Source organism: Cryptomeria japonica, chromosome 4 (assembly GCF_030272615.1).
Source record: "Cryptomeria japonica chromosome 4, Sugi_1.0, whole genome shotgun sequence".
NCBI classification, from domain to species: domain Eukaryota; kingdom Viridiplantae; phylum Streptophyta; class Pinopsida; order Cupressales; family Cupressaceae; genus Cryptomeria; species Cryptomeria japonica.
This window is the reverse complement of record NC_081408.1, coordinates 702,387,565-702,405,760: the sequence shown is the minus strand read 5'-3', so window position 1 is coordinate 702,405,760 and position 18,196 is coordinate 702,387,565.

Below are 18,196 nucleotides of genomic sequence, written 5' to 3'. Positions count from 1 at the left end.
CATGAGAAGAAGAAGATAACCAGTAGAAGAGGAGATGTTGAGAAGGATGAGCAAGTACAGAACATATTAGTTTAGTTCAACATGATGAGGTTTTTTAGTGTTGCCATCAATGAAAAAGGGGGAGATTGTTGGCATATTGGCCTAACTGTTGATGATATTGATGAACCAGTATAAGGATTGTTGGTGATGATATAGTTGAAATGTTGTTCGATGACTTGATGACTAGTTTGTGTTGTCATTGATGGCAACTATGGTTATATTGTTCTATCATGTAATCTAAGTCGTCTATGATTGACAGGAAAGCTATGAAATGGATTTGACAGTTAAAATGGCAAATAGGACTTTAACTGGTAAATGTGAAACTGTGTTATGCTTAAGTAATTGGATCTTGAGATTGATGAAGAATTTGGTGTTGCGGTTTGGAAAATATTTTGGTAACATTGTAATAAGGTTATGACCGGAACGACATCATCTTTTGGCTACCGGAAGTCATGTTTGTTATTGATTGATGTATTTTTGTAGGGTTTTAGTAGGGTTTAAGAATCGGTATTCAAATCTCATAACCGGTTATGATTTTGAGTTCGACAGTGTATTACATTATGTTTATAAGTTGGTGATGATGTGGCTGAAACCGTGTGAAGTGTTTGAATGATGTTTTGGCGCGATCAAAGAGCGAATTTCTTGGGAATGTGCGAAGTGCGTAGTAGAATGAGCTAAGGGTTTGAAAGTGTATCAGATCGAGGTGCGGTGATCATTCAACGACTGTAATTGATTTGTAATTAATTGTAATGATCCATATGATGATCTATAATGAGTTGTAAATATTTGTGACGATCTATGATGTAAATCTTAGGGTTTTGTAACCGGCTAGGTTGTAAAGTCTATTTAGGGTGTCTGAGATAATTTACTGTGTCGGTAATCAAAAGAAGAGTGTGTGGCCAAACTAGTGTGTGTGTCCCCAAGAGAGAAGCATATTGGAGTAGGAAATGATCTGTACAAGGAAGAGTGCTATTGTTCAGATAATTCATTTGTTGTTCCCTAACAGTTACAATATACTCAAAATCCCTTAACCGGGTAGGTCCCGACATGCCTGATTGTATAAATCCCTTAATCGGGTGACTCATTAGCTTGGGTTCTAAATCCTTTCACAAGGTTACTCCTAATAGAGTAAATCTCCTAACAGGGTTGAGGTAAATCCCTTAACCGAGGGACTTATAATAGGGTCTTCTCCTAACTGAGAAAATTTGTAAGCTCCTAATTGGGCTAGGCTCCTAACAGGGTGCATTCCGAAATAGTGCAAAATTCTTGTGGGTACCGATTCCTACTGTGGTTTTTCCCATTTGGGTTTCCATGGGAAAATATTGGTTTTCATGTGTTGCTTGATTTCTTATGTGTTGAGTTGATATCTTTCTATTTCATGCATGTTGACGAACACTTAAATGAGAATTTTGATAAATTTGATTATTTCACTTGTTACCGGTACTGCTTATGAGATATTTTGAAAGATGTTTGTGGTGGTTGTTAAAGCTTTAAAGTTTATTGTTATTACTGATTCACCCCCCCTCTCAGTAATAACCGGTTCCTCACAAATAACAACATACTGTTAGAATGTGATGCCACTTGGTCTAAAAAATGTAGGAGCTACATATCAAAGGGAAATGACTACCATCTTCCATGACATGATGCATACACTAATGGAATACTATGTGGATGATTTACTAGCTAAATTAGTAACAAGAGAGGGTAACCTCGTAGTACTGGACAAAATCTTCACTGGACTAGAACAATATAATGCACTTATCAATCCAAAGAAGTGTTTTTGGAGTAACCTTTGGGAAGCTCCTAGGATAAATTGTCTCAAATAAAGGAATTGAGGTTGACCCTTCAAAAGTCAAAACAATCATGAAGATACCACCTCCTAAGAACATCAGTTAGTTGAGGACATTACAAGGGAGGCTACAATCAATACATTGGTTCATTGCACAATTGGATGACAAATGTCATCCCTTCACACATCTACTACATAAGAATGTCCATTTCAAATGGGAAGATAACTGCCAGCAAGCATTCCAACAACTTAAGGATTACCTGATGATGCCACCATTGTTATCACCACCATCTCCAGATAGGCCATTATTATTGTAAATATTAGCTACAACTACAGCCTTGGGAGTATTACTAGCACACCATAATACCAAAGGAAGAGAATGTGCAGTGTACTACATCTCGAGGGCACTAGCGGGGTATGAACTCAATTATATCCCTATTGAATGAGCCCGCTTAGTAGTGATTTTAGAAACAACCAAATTGAGGCATTACCTGCTAATACATAAGATACAACTCATTGCCAAGATAGATCTACTCAAGTACCTACTCAGTAAAGCAACACTAACAGGCTGTTTGGAAAAGTGGGTTATGCTCCTCAGTGAATTCGACATAGAATATGTGGACATAAAAGTAATCAAAGGGCAAGTCATTGCAGATCAGTTGGTCGAAGAACCACTCATAGGAGACCATTCTCTTATCTCAAATTTTTTAGATGAAGAAATAATCATAGTCATGCCAGCACAATAATGGAAGCTATATTTTGATGGATCATATACTAGGCACGGTTCAAGAGCTGGCATTCTTTGTATCACCCCTCAAGGTGATAGCATTCCCAATTCATACAGGTTCACATTCCCATTCATGAATAACATAGCAGAGTATGAAGCTTTGATCACCGGACTGAGATTGGTCATACAATGGAACTTAAAGGAGCTACAGGTCTATGGCGATTCACAACTGTTCATTTGACATGTCAATGATGAATACCAAACTAAGGATGATAAGCTCATACCTTACAAGAAAATGGTTGATAACTTCAAAGAATTATTCACAACTATATCTTTTGAGTAGATTCCTCGAGATCATAATAGAGCTGCAGATGCAATGGCTACAATAGCCTCTCTCCTCAATCTTCCACAAAATTCAACACACAATGAGTTCTTAGTAGAACAACTTTGGACCCCCGATTATAATATCTCAAAATTAGAGATGGTATGTCAACTCATCGGTCCTAATTGCCCATGGTATGGTGAGTTTTACGATTAGCTATGCGATCAAATCCTTCCACCTAACCAATCAAACAACCAACACAAAACATTCATACACCAATCCGCTCGTTACACCATCATTGCCAAAACACTATACCAATGAGGTCTTGACGATACTCTCCTCCAATGTTTAGAGCAAGGCGAGGTGACCATAACTATAGAAGAAGTACATGAAGGTATCTGTGGGGCTCATTCAAGTGGCCCTTAATTAGCTAAAAATATTGTGAGAGTAGGAAACTATTGACTCTCCATTGAAAAAGACTCCTACTACTTTGTCAGAAAGTACAAAAAGTGCCAAGTTCATGGAGATCTGATACATGTACCAGTGCAAGAACTACAACCCATCGCAACACCATGGCCCTCTTATCAGTGGGGACTTGACCTCATGGGTAAAATCCATCCATCTTCATCCAATGGTGATAACTTCATCATTACCGCCACATAACACTTCACCGAGTGGATTGAAGTTGTTCCACTTACCCAAGTAACTAGCAAACATATAGCTTCATTTATCTTAAACTATATCATCTGTTGGTATGGTGTACCCATGTCCATCATCACAGATAACGAGCTTCCTTTCAAAAATTAGAATGTCTAGGAACTCTATGAGAAGTTTCATATCCAACACTGTTTCTCCACCCCATATTACCCACAAGGAAATGGTCAAGAAGAAGCCTCAAACAATAGCATATTGAGGATCCTCAAGAAGACAGTCAATGATGCCAGTCGTGATTGGCACATTTGTCTGAATCCAACACTATGGGCATATCGAACTAGCATTCAAACCCCTATAGGCACAATTCCATACTCACTTGTTTATGGAGCAGAAGCTATCCTACCTATTAAGGTTGAATTACCATCCCTACGAGTCTCCTTACTTAGCTTAATCGATGATGAATAATACTAGGTCTCATGTCTTCAAGACTTGGAACTGCTTGATGAGAAGCGACAAGCTGCCTACAATCACCTACAAGAATATCAACAATGTATGAGCAGAAGCTACAATCACAAGGTCAAACCTCACACATTTGAGGTAGGAGATCTTGTTCTTGGAGAAAATCCTTGCAATCAACCCAATAGAGAACAATTGGCTAGGTCCATATGTCATCATTGTAGTCTTCGGGTTCGGGGCATATCAATTAGCAACTTCAAAAGGGGAACCACTAGCAGATCTAATCAACAACATGCATCTCAAAAAGTTTCATACATAAGGTGTGTAGAGCATTAGGATCATCAAATATTAGAAAAGACCAAAAAAAAAACAGAAACAGTCCTGAAAAAAGTACAAAAAAATTCATTCATCCAAACAGTGAAAACCACTTCGGTGGCGCCTTGGATAAGTATGATGGTGAATACCTGGAAAACAAACGTCATTCGTAAAGGTTGTAGCTCCATTGTCATTCGGACTTGTTGCAATCAAATCCATTGCATCCACTCATACATCATATCTACCATGGCTTGTTATTGATTTGTAATTGAGGTTATTGCCTCATATATCTCGCATCATACTTTCACACTGACACCTAACTGGGGGTGACTTTTTACTATATGATGGGAGTGGATTCTCAATATTGGTGATTCACTGAGTTACTCATGTGGAAAATATCCCGAAATAATCTAAAAACATTCATAGAATCTCAAAAATACCAAAAACCTTCATAAAAAGTCAAAATCAAACACCCAAAAACATTAGAAAACATCAAAATCAATCAAAAACATTACAATACACTTTTTCATTGTACATAAACATCGAGCCAAATGCAACACAACATTTGAGCTACCTACAAGATGACCAACTATCAGATCAACAAATAAACAAACATTTGAGCAACACACACATGAAACCGTCTTAAATAAGGATGCATTCTTCCTTAAAAAAAAAGACATGATGACATATCTCTCTGACAAGAATATTATGTTTGGATAATAGGCATTTGGTTAGATTGCTGCTTTTTATATCAGGTTCCTATGTTGGTCCAGAATATCCATAAGTGATTAGAGTGGCTAGGATGGTTTCTGATATCTTTTTCTTATCTTTGTTTTCTATCTACAAATTGTTCCAATGAAGTTCTGTGGCATATACTAATGGTGTCTACGTGGGAAGTTCACTAAGCTATGAGATCCTATGCAAAAACAAAAAGTCATGGATCACTATGGCTTATTGACTACAGTTCGTATACCTCGACCATGTGTCTATGAACTAGAATGGAGGGGAATTTATCCTTGTCTGCGATGTTTGTTTACAGGTGGAATGCTCGACCTTGGTTTCTGATACCTCGACCAAGATCACTACTACCATGCCCAATGATGAAAGAAAACACTATGAAAAGCACAAGATCCATCCATTTCATTCCATCTGAACATATCCTATCATTGCATTTCATCCATCCATAAATTCATATTGCCACATATCATTCATACATAGTCACGACAATGGATACTCTATTTTGATCCTCTTCCATAGGAATGGGTACTAGGTCCTCCATACCTTTTATCTAACATTGGCTCCCCCCCTCACTCTCCATATCCAGGTCATCCTCATAATTGCATACCCTACATCGTTTCCCATCAAAACTGATCAAGCCAAGTACTCTAAATTGAGGTTGCATGTAGGTCATCTCGGTAAGAAAAGAAAGTTACCGTGTCTGCCTTTTAAACCCAACTGTCAATTGGTCAACCAATCAAACACAATCAACATAGACAATTACATCAATTGTCTAAGTCTCATCGAGTAATTTGGCTGGGATACCTTGACTTCATCAGGCAATTACATGAATTGTCTAAGTCTCCACATGTCAATTTGATTCACTTACTCAGAATTTATCCTATCCAGGCGACAACTGACATCAACTGTCATTCTTTGACTAAACTCGAGGCAATTCACTTAGTTGCACCAAACTGTCCAAAGCGATATTGATCAATTGAACAACATCAATCAAATGCACCACAATACCACCTTTGCATCATATCTCCTGCATGACCTAAGGGTACTTATTGGGTTCCCATTATTCTTTATTGCTCACCATTCACCCTCATTAATTCCAAAATCCTTCATTCTACCATACCTAATTTTTTCAAACATTTTGTGAGATCGCCTAAATTTTTGCAATTTCATCCAATCTCTGGAGGGGGCATACCTAACTACCAACCTAGTGCATGCTAGGGCATGTACCATTCTCACTTATTTTCTTTGAAATGATGCGATAAACCACACCGTCTCAAAGAGGGACAAATGTAGACACACAAATCTGTCCACTTAATTAAATGAATACTTAGCATTTATTTGATTATTTAACCATCATTCAACAATTAATTAAATTAATATTTAATTAATTCACCCTAACCCTCTTCTCCTATTAATTAAATAAATTATTCAATTTATTTGATTTCATTCATTTAAACCATATTCTAATTTTTAATTAAATAAATCATATTTATTTGATTAAATCTCATTTTCACATTTAACTAAATACCCTCTTCACATTTAAATAAATCAAAATATATTTAAATATCTATCTAAATGCAAGTTGTAACCAATAATTGAAATACATCAATTTTTTTTAATTAAATCCTAAAAATATTCCCACTTGCATTCTCCTACAAAATTCACTTGCATGCCTAAACCCCTTCTAGATTATTCTAATCACTCCCTATTTGCCTAATTACCCCTTAAACATTTGCACATTCCTTAAGAAAAGGGTCACTTCTCAAAATCCTCCAAAGTCTTCATAAACCATTAAAGGCTTTATGTCTTCAACAAGTTAACCTCTAAAGTCTTCAATAACCATTAATGATAAACTTAAAATCAACCCTTGGTTAGAGACTTTCTCTCTAACTTAACCATCCATTTAACTCATGGATCTCTTCAAGCATTCATTGCTTTGACCATAGTTATCCTTTAACCCTTGCAAGAGTTTGTCCCTTGGATAAAAGGATTATCCATTAACTCAACCCCAACCAACCCCCCTAGGGCAACCTTCATGCCTCCTTAGGCATTCAATGTCTATTCTCTCTCCTCTCAAACCTTCTTATGTTGACACTTGTCAACATAGGATTGGTTTGAAAGTGTCACATGGATTGATGATCATTCAATCCTAGCCCTTGATAAGATAAATCCATCTCAACCCTTCATTTGCCCATGTTCTCTATAAATAGAGCTCAATCCTTCATTGTTGTGGCACACACGCATGCGCGCACGCACACACACACACACACACAAAAGAGTTATCCATGCATTATCATTGTTACTTAGAATTTGAGTGTTTTGTAGGAAGCCCTTTGTATTATGCTTTAGTTCTTCCAGTAGTTGGAATTTCTATTTAGCCTCCAATACTTCATTTGCATCCTCATTCAAGACTTCACACAATCAACCATCTCTCATCCTCCATTTGACATCCCTTTTGTGCTAAGTGCTCAAACTGAGGGCATACGTCAAATAGCGATAGGATCTTGGAGAGGAGGAGGACAAGGAAGAGCCATGACATAGGGAGCATCACAAGGAAGTTCATTTTGTTTTGTTCATTTCTTAGTGAGCTTCTGGTTTAACTAATATTTCTTGATATGTTTTGAAAGGGTTTGAGTTTATTGTGTTTATGGTTGAGCATGTTATTTAGATGAACTCATATTGATTTTCCAATAATCCCCATTTTCATTGCATCAATTATTATCATCAACAAATTTTTGAATCAATTATTATCATCAACAAATTTTTGAAAGTCCAATTATATTCTAGAGATATGTTGTATTCCTCCTTGTTTTTCAGAATTATCCAAGGTTGCATTTAATTATGATTCTGTCCTCCTTAAAATTGCTCAACCATATAGTTATTTCTTGCCACACCTCAATTTTAGCAATGATAGGAGTAGGATCGTATATATTTACTTTCGTAACCTTCTTGTTTTGTTTTAGACACCTGCAAAATGCTGCCATCCAATTTTGATTTTTTACTGTAATAATACATTTGGTTGTCAAAGGATTCCAGAGTGTTCGCAGTCCTCTAGAAGCACCTACTGATTCCACAAAGGAACCTTCCCATTTCCTCCATAATTTCATCTTTATATTACGTTCCTCCATGCTCCATTTGGTTTCTTGTATTAGGATCACATCTAAATTGTTGTTATCAATTTGGCACTTTATGTTACTCCATTTGCTAGGGGCGTTTAAATCCCTGACATTCCACATAATGAGCCTCATGCCTCCTCGAGATGGGCTATCTTCCTTCCGCTTCTTAATTTTCTCCGACCTTTTGTAATCCTCGCCATTACTAATTTTGTTTTGTTAAACTTTCTTCCCCTGGACTTCTTCTCTTCACAATTTGTTTATTTATTTATTTTTGACTCATATTATTCCAAACTTCTTTCTTCTAATTATCCAATTTTCTCTTCCTCAAATCAGTAATTAATATTCAATCCTTCCTCTCCAAGGTCACCTCATTAGCATCTTCTTCATTTTCTTTTGTGATTTCCTCCTATTGTTGAGGGCTCAATGCAATTTGATTACAATCTTCTTTTTGAGGAGTTTCCCCATTAAAGGCAGATTCTCCCCGATGTTCATTCTCCTTATCAACTTATGCACCTCTGTTCCCCAGGGTTTGAATTACTTCCTGATAAATTTAATTAACAGGATTGGGTGCTATCAAATCCTCTTTTGGTTCTACCTCTTCCTGAATTCTGAACACCTCCTCTATTGTGATTTGCTTGTTGTTACTATTGTAGTTGACATCATTCCAAATATCTATTAGTTTTTTAACATCTGGGCTAGTGAGTAAGCAAGCCTCCTCCTTCATACTATTTCTTTCCAATTCTTCACATTCCTCAGCAATTGGATCCCCAAATTCTTGAGGTTTTGCACTAGGGTTTGTATTAGTGTTTCCCTCTCTTTTTAGATTCATATTTTGGTCTACATTTCCCTTGTTTGGTTCTATTATGTTGCATTTTAACCCAATATGTTCTTTGGATTAACATCTAGGGCGTAAGAAAATTTGATCTTCTCTTTCTACTATTTGAATCTAGGATCTTCCATCTCTATATATGTATAGGAACTTAGGGATATTATGATTCACACTGATATTAATGCAAACCCTAACATATGATCCCCATGTTCTATCCTACAGTATAGGATCAGTTGACTTCAAAGCCCCTATTTCTTTACATACATCTTGGAGAATGTCTTGATTCCAGTATTCCGACGGGAAGCTATACATACGAACCTAGACTTTGTATGATTCAATGGAATGAATTCTTATATTGAAATTGGGGCACCAATTGATCAGATGTAGTTTTGTTCCCTTTAGAAAATATGGCCTTCCCTGCTAGACCTCTTCTTTTTCCTTTGAATTTTGAAATTCGATAAAGAAGTAATCATTAATCAATGGTTTGATGAGATTTCTGCCTTCCAGTGTTTTTGACACCAATCTACCAAATGCCCTTTCTCCAGAGATCCTCCTCCCCATTTTGCAAAAAATGCAATATTTGTGAGATTATCCCTACATGTTTTAATGACTTTTGTAAGGGAATTCTCTTGATCTTTCAAAGTTTTTTTGTCATCTTCAATTTTCCTCCTTTTTGATCTGTTTTAGGGTTTTCTTGTTTGTGGTTTCTCTAATCCTTCGAATTGTCTGCCTTTGATATGTTAGGTTTTTTGACCCACCCTTTTCTATTTTTAATGAAGCTATTGTTTGGTAATGTTGTAGAAATATTATCATTCCTTTGGTGATAGTAATGATATCTTCCATTATTCCTATGTTTTCCATGAACTTTTTCACAACCAAGGTAGACCTTTTCTTTCCATCCTATTGAGCGATCAAAAACTATGATAATCCCATTGTTTACTTTCATTTGTTCTGGAAACCCTAGGGTTTGTTGTCTATCAAGGTCGATTTCACCTCTCTAGATTATCATTGTACTTGTCAACCCATCTTCCTTGTTCAAAAACCCATTGAGAGATATGATATTTCCCAATATTATTGGCGAATTTTCTTTGAAATTCGGCTTCTTCCTCCTTATCCCACCATTGTCTTCTGTTGTAGAAATCTCGATCCCCCTTTCAATTTTTCTTTCATCGTGGCTTGCTCTTGTTCTCGCCATTAATTTTTATTTAATTTAATCTAATTTTTCAATTTTATTTACATTATTTAATTTAATCTAATTTATTTTATTTTATTTAAGTTATTTAATTTAAATTAATTAATTAATTTATTTTTGATAAGTCACAGTCGAAGCGACATTTTTTAGCTTTTTCTTGGAGCTAAGAACCACTCCCATTTTTTTAAATTTTAATTAGCTTAATTTAATTTAAATTATTTTATTCAATTTCCTAATTCTTAAACAATTCTTAAATTTTAATTAGCTTTAATTTTATTCTTAAATTTTAATTAGCTTTAATTCTATTGCATTATTTAATTTAATTCATTTAAGTTAATTAATTTAATTTAATTTGAGTCATTTATTTTTGACCGATAATGTTGTAATTTTTTATTTTTTATTAAGAATGCTTTTAACTGGAGCTACGAACCAGTGGGGGTCACAATGGGGGACCCCCTCCTTGAGGGATTACATGATAAGGTATTAACACCTCCTTGATGATTTGAATGCCACTCTTACATATATTTGTTATATCAATTCTCCTTATCACTCCATACGCCTTATCTCTCCAAACATCTCCTTATCACTCCATTACAATTCTCCTTATCTCTCCAACGTAGGCTTTGTCACTCCTTAAACTGGCAGGGGGGCATCATGAATCATCGATATTTCTTGGCACAAGAGGGACTGTAGGACGAGGATTTGTGTTGCGTGGACTATGAACAATGAGGCATCAACACCAACTACATCGTGGGTACCAATCACCAAGGGGGACCACCGAACGTACTGAAACAAGCAGGCTTTCTCATTTAGCATGCACATTACCTACAAGGCTCAAACATGAAACCTCCCTATCAACAGGGATCGCAACATACCTTTGCGTTGCGAGGACATCCCCTTATTTTATTTTATTTTGTTTAATTTAAGTTATTTAATTTAATTTTTTAATTTTTAAATAATTTTTAAATTTAAATTAGCTTTTATTTTATTTAATTTATTATGGAAAATGAGATAATTATGGCCTGCACTTAATTTAAATTATTTAATTTAATTTTAGTTATTTAATTTAATTTCATTGACACTCACAAGCATGTCAAATTAAAAGCTAGTTTTTATTTATGAATGTTTCAACATCCATATGTGAGTGCAATACGCTTCTCAATGTAATCAAATATTTAAATAATGTCAAAGGAATTAATGAGACTCAAGAATAGCACACACATTCATAATAGGTGACTAAAGTCTTAACAGTTTGCAACCTCCTCTTTAGAATTGTCTTTCGACAATGAATTTTGATCAATAGGTTTGTTGTTTTGTCCAACTTTGTTTATTTAATTTAAGTGCTTAAGTTCATATTTAAAATGTCCTCATACTTGGTCACTATATGGTGTACATTTCATGACAAAATGTTGCTCTGTCTTTACCACTCTCATTTTGCAAAATAGGCATATTCTCTTTTCCCATTCTTCTTTAGGTATCAACTATTTACCTAATTTTACACTTGAGGTGATGAGAACTAGTTCTCAATTAAACTATTAGCATTTTTTCTTTCCATTTGATATTTGATCTTGTTGTAGGATTTTTCGTCATGATCACTTGTGGGATTGAATTTTTTGATATAATACTTTTTTACGTCCATTTTGTTTTGACTATATATATTTTTTTGTCAGTAATTTATGGGAAAAGGTCCCACTCTCAATATATTAACAAACAAAAGAATAAAGATTGCTTAAGACCCATAATGAGGAACACAAATAATAGTATTTTGGTGTAGAAACTTAATAAGAACTCAAAATGCAAAAAAGAGCACTCAAAGCAGAAAAGACAATGGAAACACACTACTGCAATACAAAGAATTAAAAAAAACAAAACATGTCAGAGCATCTCAAGTAGCCTTTTTGGCTACCCCCTTTCTCCTACTCCTAGTGAGGAGGGCCTCCATGATCCATTGGGAACCATCATCAATTGCATCATAACCTTTGATACGAAGTTTCTCAGCTTTAGATTTGCAATTATACATAGGATCCACCACATCATCAAAGTCACAAAAATCAATAAACTCATCATCCAAATCATCCATAAAGGGGTAAGAGCCCTTGGAGTCAAAACCAATACCAATAGCCTCATTTGATTGATTGAGATCACGAGGGTCTTCAATTTGCAAATAGAGGGAGGCACAATGAGGGAATGGCAAGGGTATGAATGGGTTGAATCTTTAGGGGAGACCACAAAATTAGAAACCATAAAATATGTGCTTGGATCCTCATTTACAACCTGAAATTTCCCATGATTTTGCCAAATAAAGTCAAGATCAGGATTGCCTAGCTTTTTAACCCTCTTTTTAAGATTGAACTTCCTAGGAGCATCAAACCTAGAGGAAGAGCACGCTGCAATCTTATGCCTTAGCTTATTGCATTGAAATAATCTGAAAAGAAGGCCTTGACTTGGAGATGTCTATGATGGCACAAACCCTAAATGAATTTGCAATGGGGAGTTACAATTTCATCATTCATCTTCACAAAGGATACAACTTGCTCAATCATATCCTTAATGAGCCCCAAATCTCTCACAATCAAAGGAAGGAAAAAAGATCACAAAATATGACAAATTATTAGGAAATGATAAAACAAATACTAAAAATATATCTTAAAGTTATTACAAAACAAGATAAATCAAACAAAGAGTACTCTTTTTTTAAAAAAATTAGTAAAGGCAAGAAAGCCTTGCATAGTCTTGTATTAATTCTCAAAAGTTAATACAAAAAATAGATAATGTGGCCTTTTACCATTGATTTTCACATATATATCTATAGTCCCCTTAAATTCCTCATTTTTACAAAAAATATGCATCTCCAGCTACTAATAGTGTCCCTTAACTACCCATCGAATATACAAAAAATACTTAAAACCTACAGTGAGAAGAGGCTTGTAGCCATGTAGAATAAAATATAGAAGATATACAACAACATTTATAAAAAGGCTAATATTAATAGTGATTTATCAAAAAAACTTATGCTTTTCTCGCTTATTGCTCCTTCTAGTAGTCATTCTTGTTGAATTTCCATTTCTTCGGGCTCTATTCCTACATTGGCCTTGTCTTCGTCTGTAGCTTCACTTCTCACTCTTGCAGATAATACTTAAGATGGCTCCATCTTTCTAGTGCTTAGGCTCTCATGCTTTCCTTATGTTCTGCAACACTCCACAACAAAAATGACCTCATTGGTGGAATGAATTTAATGACATGGAGCCAATCTCTCCCTCTAGCTTTAAAGACCTCTTTAGGAATTGAAACTATAATAAAAGTCTCCATTCCATTGCACCATTTTCATCTCACACAACATTCATTAACCACCAAGCATCAACTTTTCTCACTAGTTCCCGACACTATGTTAGGACCATGGACATGGTATCAACATTTGTTCTATATTTGCACTTTGAGGCCATGGACTCCTCTAACAATATTTTAATCATCTATAGGCACTCGGGGTGATCAATGGAGAAAGATTTCTTCAACCTCTCATTTTTAATCTTTCCCAAGAAGATGATTTTACTCTTCTTCGTTCACATACTAAAATTCACCTCCATTATTTCTTTGGTTTTCACTTGGACACTATTAGCTCCTTCAAACAAATATACATTAATAACCACCTCTGACACCTTCTCCAAATAATGCCCTTCACACACTTCGAATGTCTTAAATTTCCCACTATATCCATTCACTAGGAAAATCTATCACTCACCTATAGATTGTACCAACTCGCCATCAATACTGACTCATTGAAGATCCTCCAATACTTTACAATAATTACCAGTATTAAATGCAGTTTCCCATTTCGATAAAATGTTCGCTAACCCGTTTCCACTCCTATAAGTGTGAGAAATTTTGAAATCACCAAAAAGAGTTAAATTGACTTTAATTATTTTAATATATTTATTGATTTTCCACATTTGTGAATCTCCATTTATTATCGCATTAACAATTATTTTCAAGACCCCTTCCAAATGTAGTTTTGAAATTGATAATTTTCTTGCTAGGTTTATGACAAGCAATGTTGCTTTGACCTCCGCTTTTTTGTTGGTTTTGTCCTTAAGCTTTTGGGCTCTAATGCCAAAATATTCCCCAACCAATCTCAAGACACACAATTTGCCCCTAAAGGCCTGAGATTTCCTTTTGATGCTCCATCAAAATTAATTTTGACCCATCCAACCTCTGGGTTTATCCAATAAATATTCTTGTCCTTGTTAGATGATATATTATCCCATGAAGGCCCCTTAATGGGCAAAACAAAGAGCACTCTTATCTTTATTTCAACCTTCATATATATATATTCGTTCAATAAGACATAAAATTAAAAAAAAATACAATGATTATAAGCACTTCATGCCTACAAGTCTTGAAAGCTTCAAGCCTTTACACCTTCTTGGCTTTAGTCCTCATTTGAATTTTGATGGTTTTATTCAGTCTACAAATCTTATGGTTGCTTTGAACACCTCCATCATACTTGCAAAACTCTTCTTTTTCTTAACCTATCTTTCTCCTATTGGCAAGCTAATTGCCTGCACTCTCCCCTATCCAATTCTCTTGAGCAACTTGCAAGTTCTCTCTCTAATCTCGTTGTTATTTATTGTTACCTTTAAACACTGGTAAAGGCTACATATTATAGAGATTAGAACCCTTGTGATGAATAAAAAAGAGACACCCAAATCTGCCATTTCACTTCCCTCCAATTGTCTTTTGAAATTTCTCTCTATTTGCTTGAGATTCCTCATTAAATGATTCCAAAACCTTGCTAAACTATATCCATTGACTTGCTATTGTAAATAGCTTTTAAAAATGAATAAAAATAAGAACAAAGTTGCGCTCTTTAATAAATTGGAGTCTTTAATTATTCTCTCAAAATCACTACTTTTTCCCTTTTATTTAGGTACCCGAATTGGAAGAATAGGACAAGAATGAAATACTAAAGCTTAATTTATTTATGGAAACTTCCATGGGCATATAAATTAAAAATATTGATTGATTTTCAAAATATAATATAATACTCTTAAAACCTTATTAATCTCCTTGAAACTTTGAATTTGTATAATATAATACTCTTAAAACCTTATTAATCTCCTTGTTTTTCTTTGACATTTGAAATGGAAGCCAAGTATTGATAAAACAAATATTTTATCATTAGAAAATCCAAAATATGCTCTTGAAGAGCCAACCTACACCAAAAATGCAAAAACATGAACATGAAAAATAATTTTGTTTTGGGTGATGCAAGAATGCTTGTGAGCTTGAATGTTCTTGCATCATATAAGGGGTTCTAAACCCAGTGTTGAAAGTCGAGAAGGTTTTCATAGCCTTGTTGATGCCCAACGTTACTTTTATAGCTTGTTCCTTATTTTAAATAAAACTTTGTGTCTTAGTTGTTGGCACATTATTAAGGTTGTTAAACCTATACCGGCTCTCGATAATGATTTCATAACCTTGTTGGGGCTCAATGTTACCTTCCCAACCTTTTAGTTTTCACAAGAAAAGCTTTCAAATTTGTGTCTCAATTATTTGAGAAGGTTCTAAAACTTCTTTCATCTCTCGACAAGGTTTTCCTAACCGAGTTGGAGCTCAACAAGCTTTTTATAACTTTATTGATTGTGAAGGAGAGAGTTTTCAAAAGGACCATGTTAGTAGTTTTTTGGGTTATAAAACCTATGTTGGATCTTGATAGGATTTTTATAACTCTTAAATAATGTAAAGTGTGTTGTTTTGGTTGAATGACAATAATTTTAAGTGGTTATAGCCAATGTCATAGGTTGAGGCCTATTTTCAAACCATCACACAAGCATTTTTTGTTGTTGGCATCTATGTGGTTCTATAATTAAAGGAAAGAGTTGAAAATTTTCAAGAACCAATGAAGCCTCCAACAAGTGATAAAGGGTAGCATGTTTTTTTTAATGAATGTTGAGTGATTTGGATGGTTTTGAAACCTACCATAAACCCTTGCACAGTTCTTCTTTCTATTGAATTCTTTGACGAAAGGATGAAGGGATCTTAGTTTTAGCGGAGGTTACTAACAAGACATGGAATATCACCATTCACATAGTATATTATGGAATGAAGATAGATACACACGATACAAAAAGTTTGGCACTAATAATATGTTGTACGCTTAAGCTTGGCTTATTGAATTATTATAAGGTGGTGATTATATAATAGATCCTAGTCTAAATCAAGAGGTGAAAACAAGAGGTGTGTTGGGTCTCAAATCAACAGATTGGATGGGTTCTAAGGCAATGCCAACTCCTATGATCAAACCCTCCAATTGACTTGGCCAACTTATAGAGTGAACCTATTAGTTACTAACTCTCTCTCTTTAGGCTCTGCAGGACCTAGGCGGGTATACCTATTCACTGAATGTCTCCAATAAACAGTGCTTTTTATAGCAGATATGTTATCCTATTCTGATATCTCCTGATCTTGAAATGGCATGAGTTCCTTGAATGGAGATATTGCAGACGAGTTCAAGATTGTTATTTCGTTTTGTGTTTCTTAATTACTCCTATAGCTGTCAAAATAACTAATTGTGAAAATAAACGATGAGTATAACTTGAGATTTAAGCCAGTGCCTTCTTTATTGCATGGGTTACAGAGTCATTACAATTTTCTTCAGGACTTATATTGTGAATCTGTGAGACAGTTTTTTAACTCATCCCTTATGAACCTGTCAGTTACTATTTCTTTCAAAACCAAATGAATGCTTATATTATGTGCTGATTGAGTGAATTTAACCCTACCCTTAAGGGACCAGTCAATTAAGCTTTGCAGGGAACAATTACAATCCGCAAGCAAAACCTTTGTTACAACATTATAACATAAAGCATAGATTTGATCTTAAGAATATGAATAACCCTATCTTTATCAGATAATATCACAGACGATTGCCAAAAGAAAATGAAATAATCTACAACACATATGCAGGGAAACAATTGATCAAGATTTGTATTCCATTGAAGTTCGTACACAAAGACTTACAGGCTGTCGTTCTTTCGCTCCTAATCCTAATCTCATCATCTCTCCTTTACATTACAAAAAACATTCTCATATATATATGAGGACGCAAGCTTTTCATGAAGAGACACGACTTTTCAAAATATTAGTCGTCAACTCGAGTGTTTCTAAACTTAAGTAAAAAGAGATTCAAAAGTCCCAAATGATGAATGTAATCATCGTCTTTGAATGTTCTGATTCGAGGCGTTTGCTTTTTTAATTCATCCCCTAGCGTCAGGTACTTGAATATCATCTGGTTTACGGTAGGGGCCATATCCTTACTCCGATCAATTTCTGACAAGGCCCAATCCTTGACGCTGACAAGCTCCTTTCGCAAATCCTCCAAGGTTATTACCTCTCCTTCCTTGTAGACGGAAGGCATTCCAACGGGTCTTTCATCATCTAATTCTTTTAGATCTCTTCTCAGCATATCTTCGAGTTTGACATGATTATCCATATACGCGTTACCCTCAGCCTTTTCTTCTGGCGTCATGGAATCGTCATTGCTTGTCATTGCTTAGCACCCCCTGCAATCGTGCTCTTAACCGCTCATGCTCTGTTAGCGCTTTTATGGTTCCATTGTAAACTATCCAATATGGTTCAACCTGTAAGAGCATGGTGTTAAACCGATGTCCTATGATGTCATTGACCAATTTGTCCATGTTTTGCTGGATATTGTCTGCGCGTTTATTGGCCTTCTCTGCCTGATATTTCCAGTACAGGGCATCAGAGACGTCATCCAAGCTGCGTCCTGCAGGGTATGAGGTGTATTCGCTGATAGGAGTCCCCGTTTCTAATTGCAATACCTTTGCTTGCAGCTTCTGGTTTTCCTCCTTGGATTTTTCATATAATCCCTTGTATGTAATGTTTTCTCTGACCAGAAACTCTGTCTGGTCCAAGTTTAATCTTGCAACATCCAGGTTGAGCTTCGCAGTGACCCTAGGATCGGTCTTTCCAACCTGATGAACCATGAGGTGCCCAAAGGTT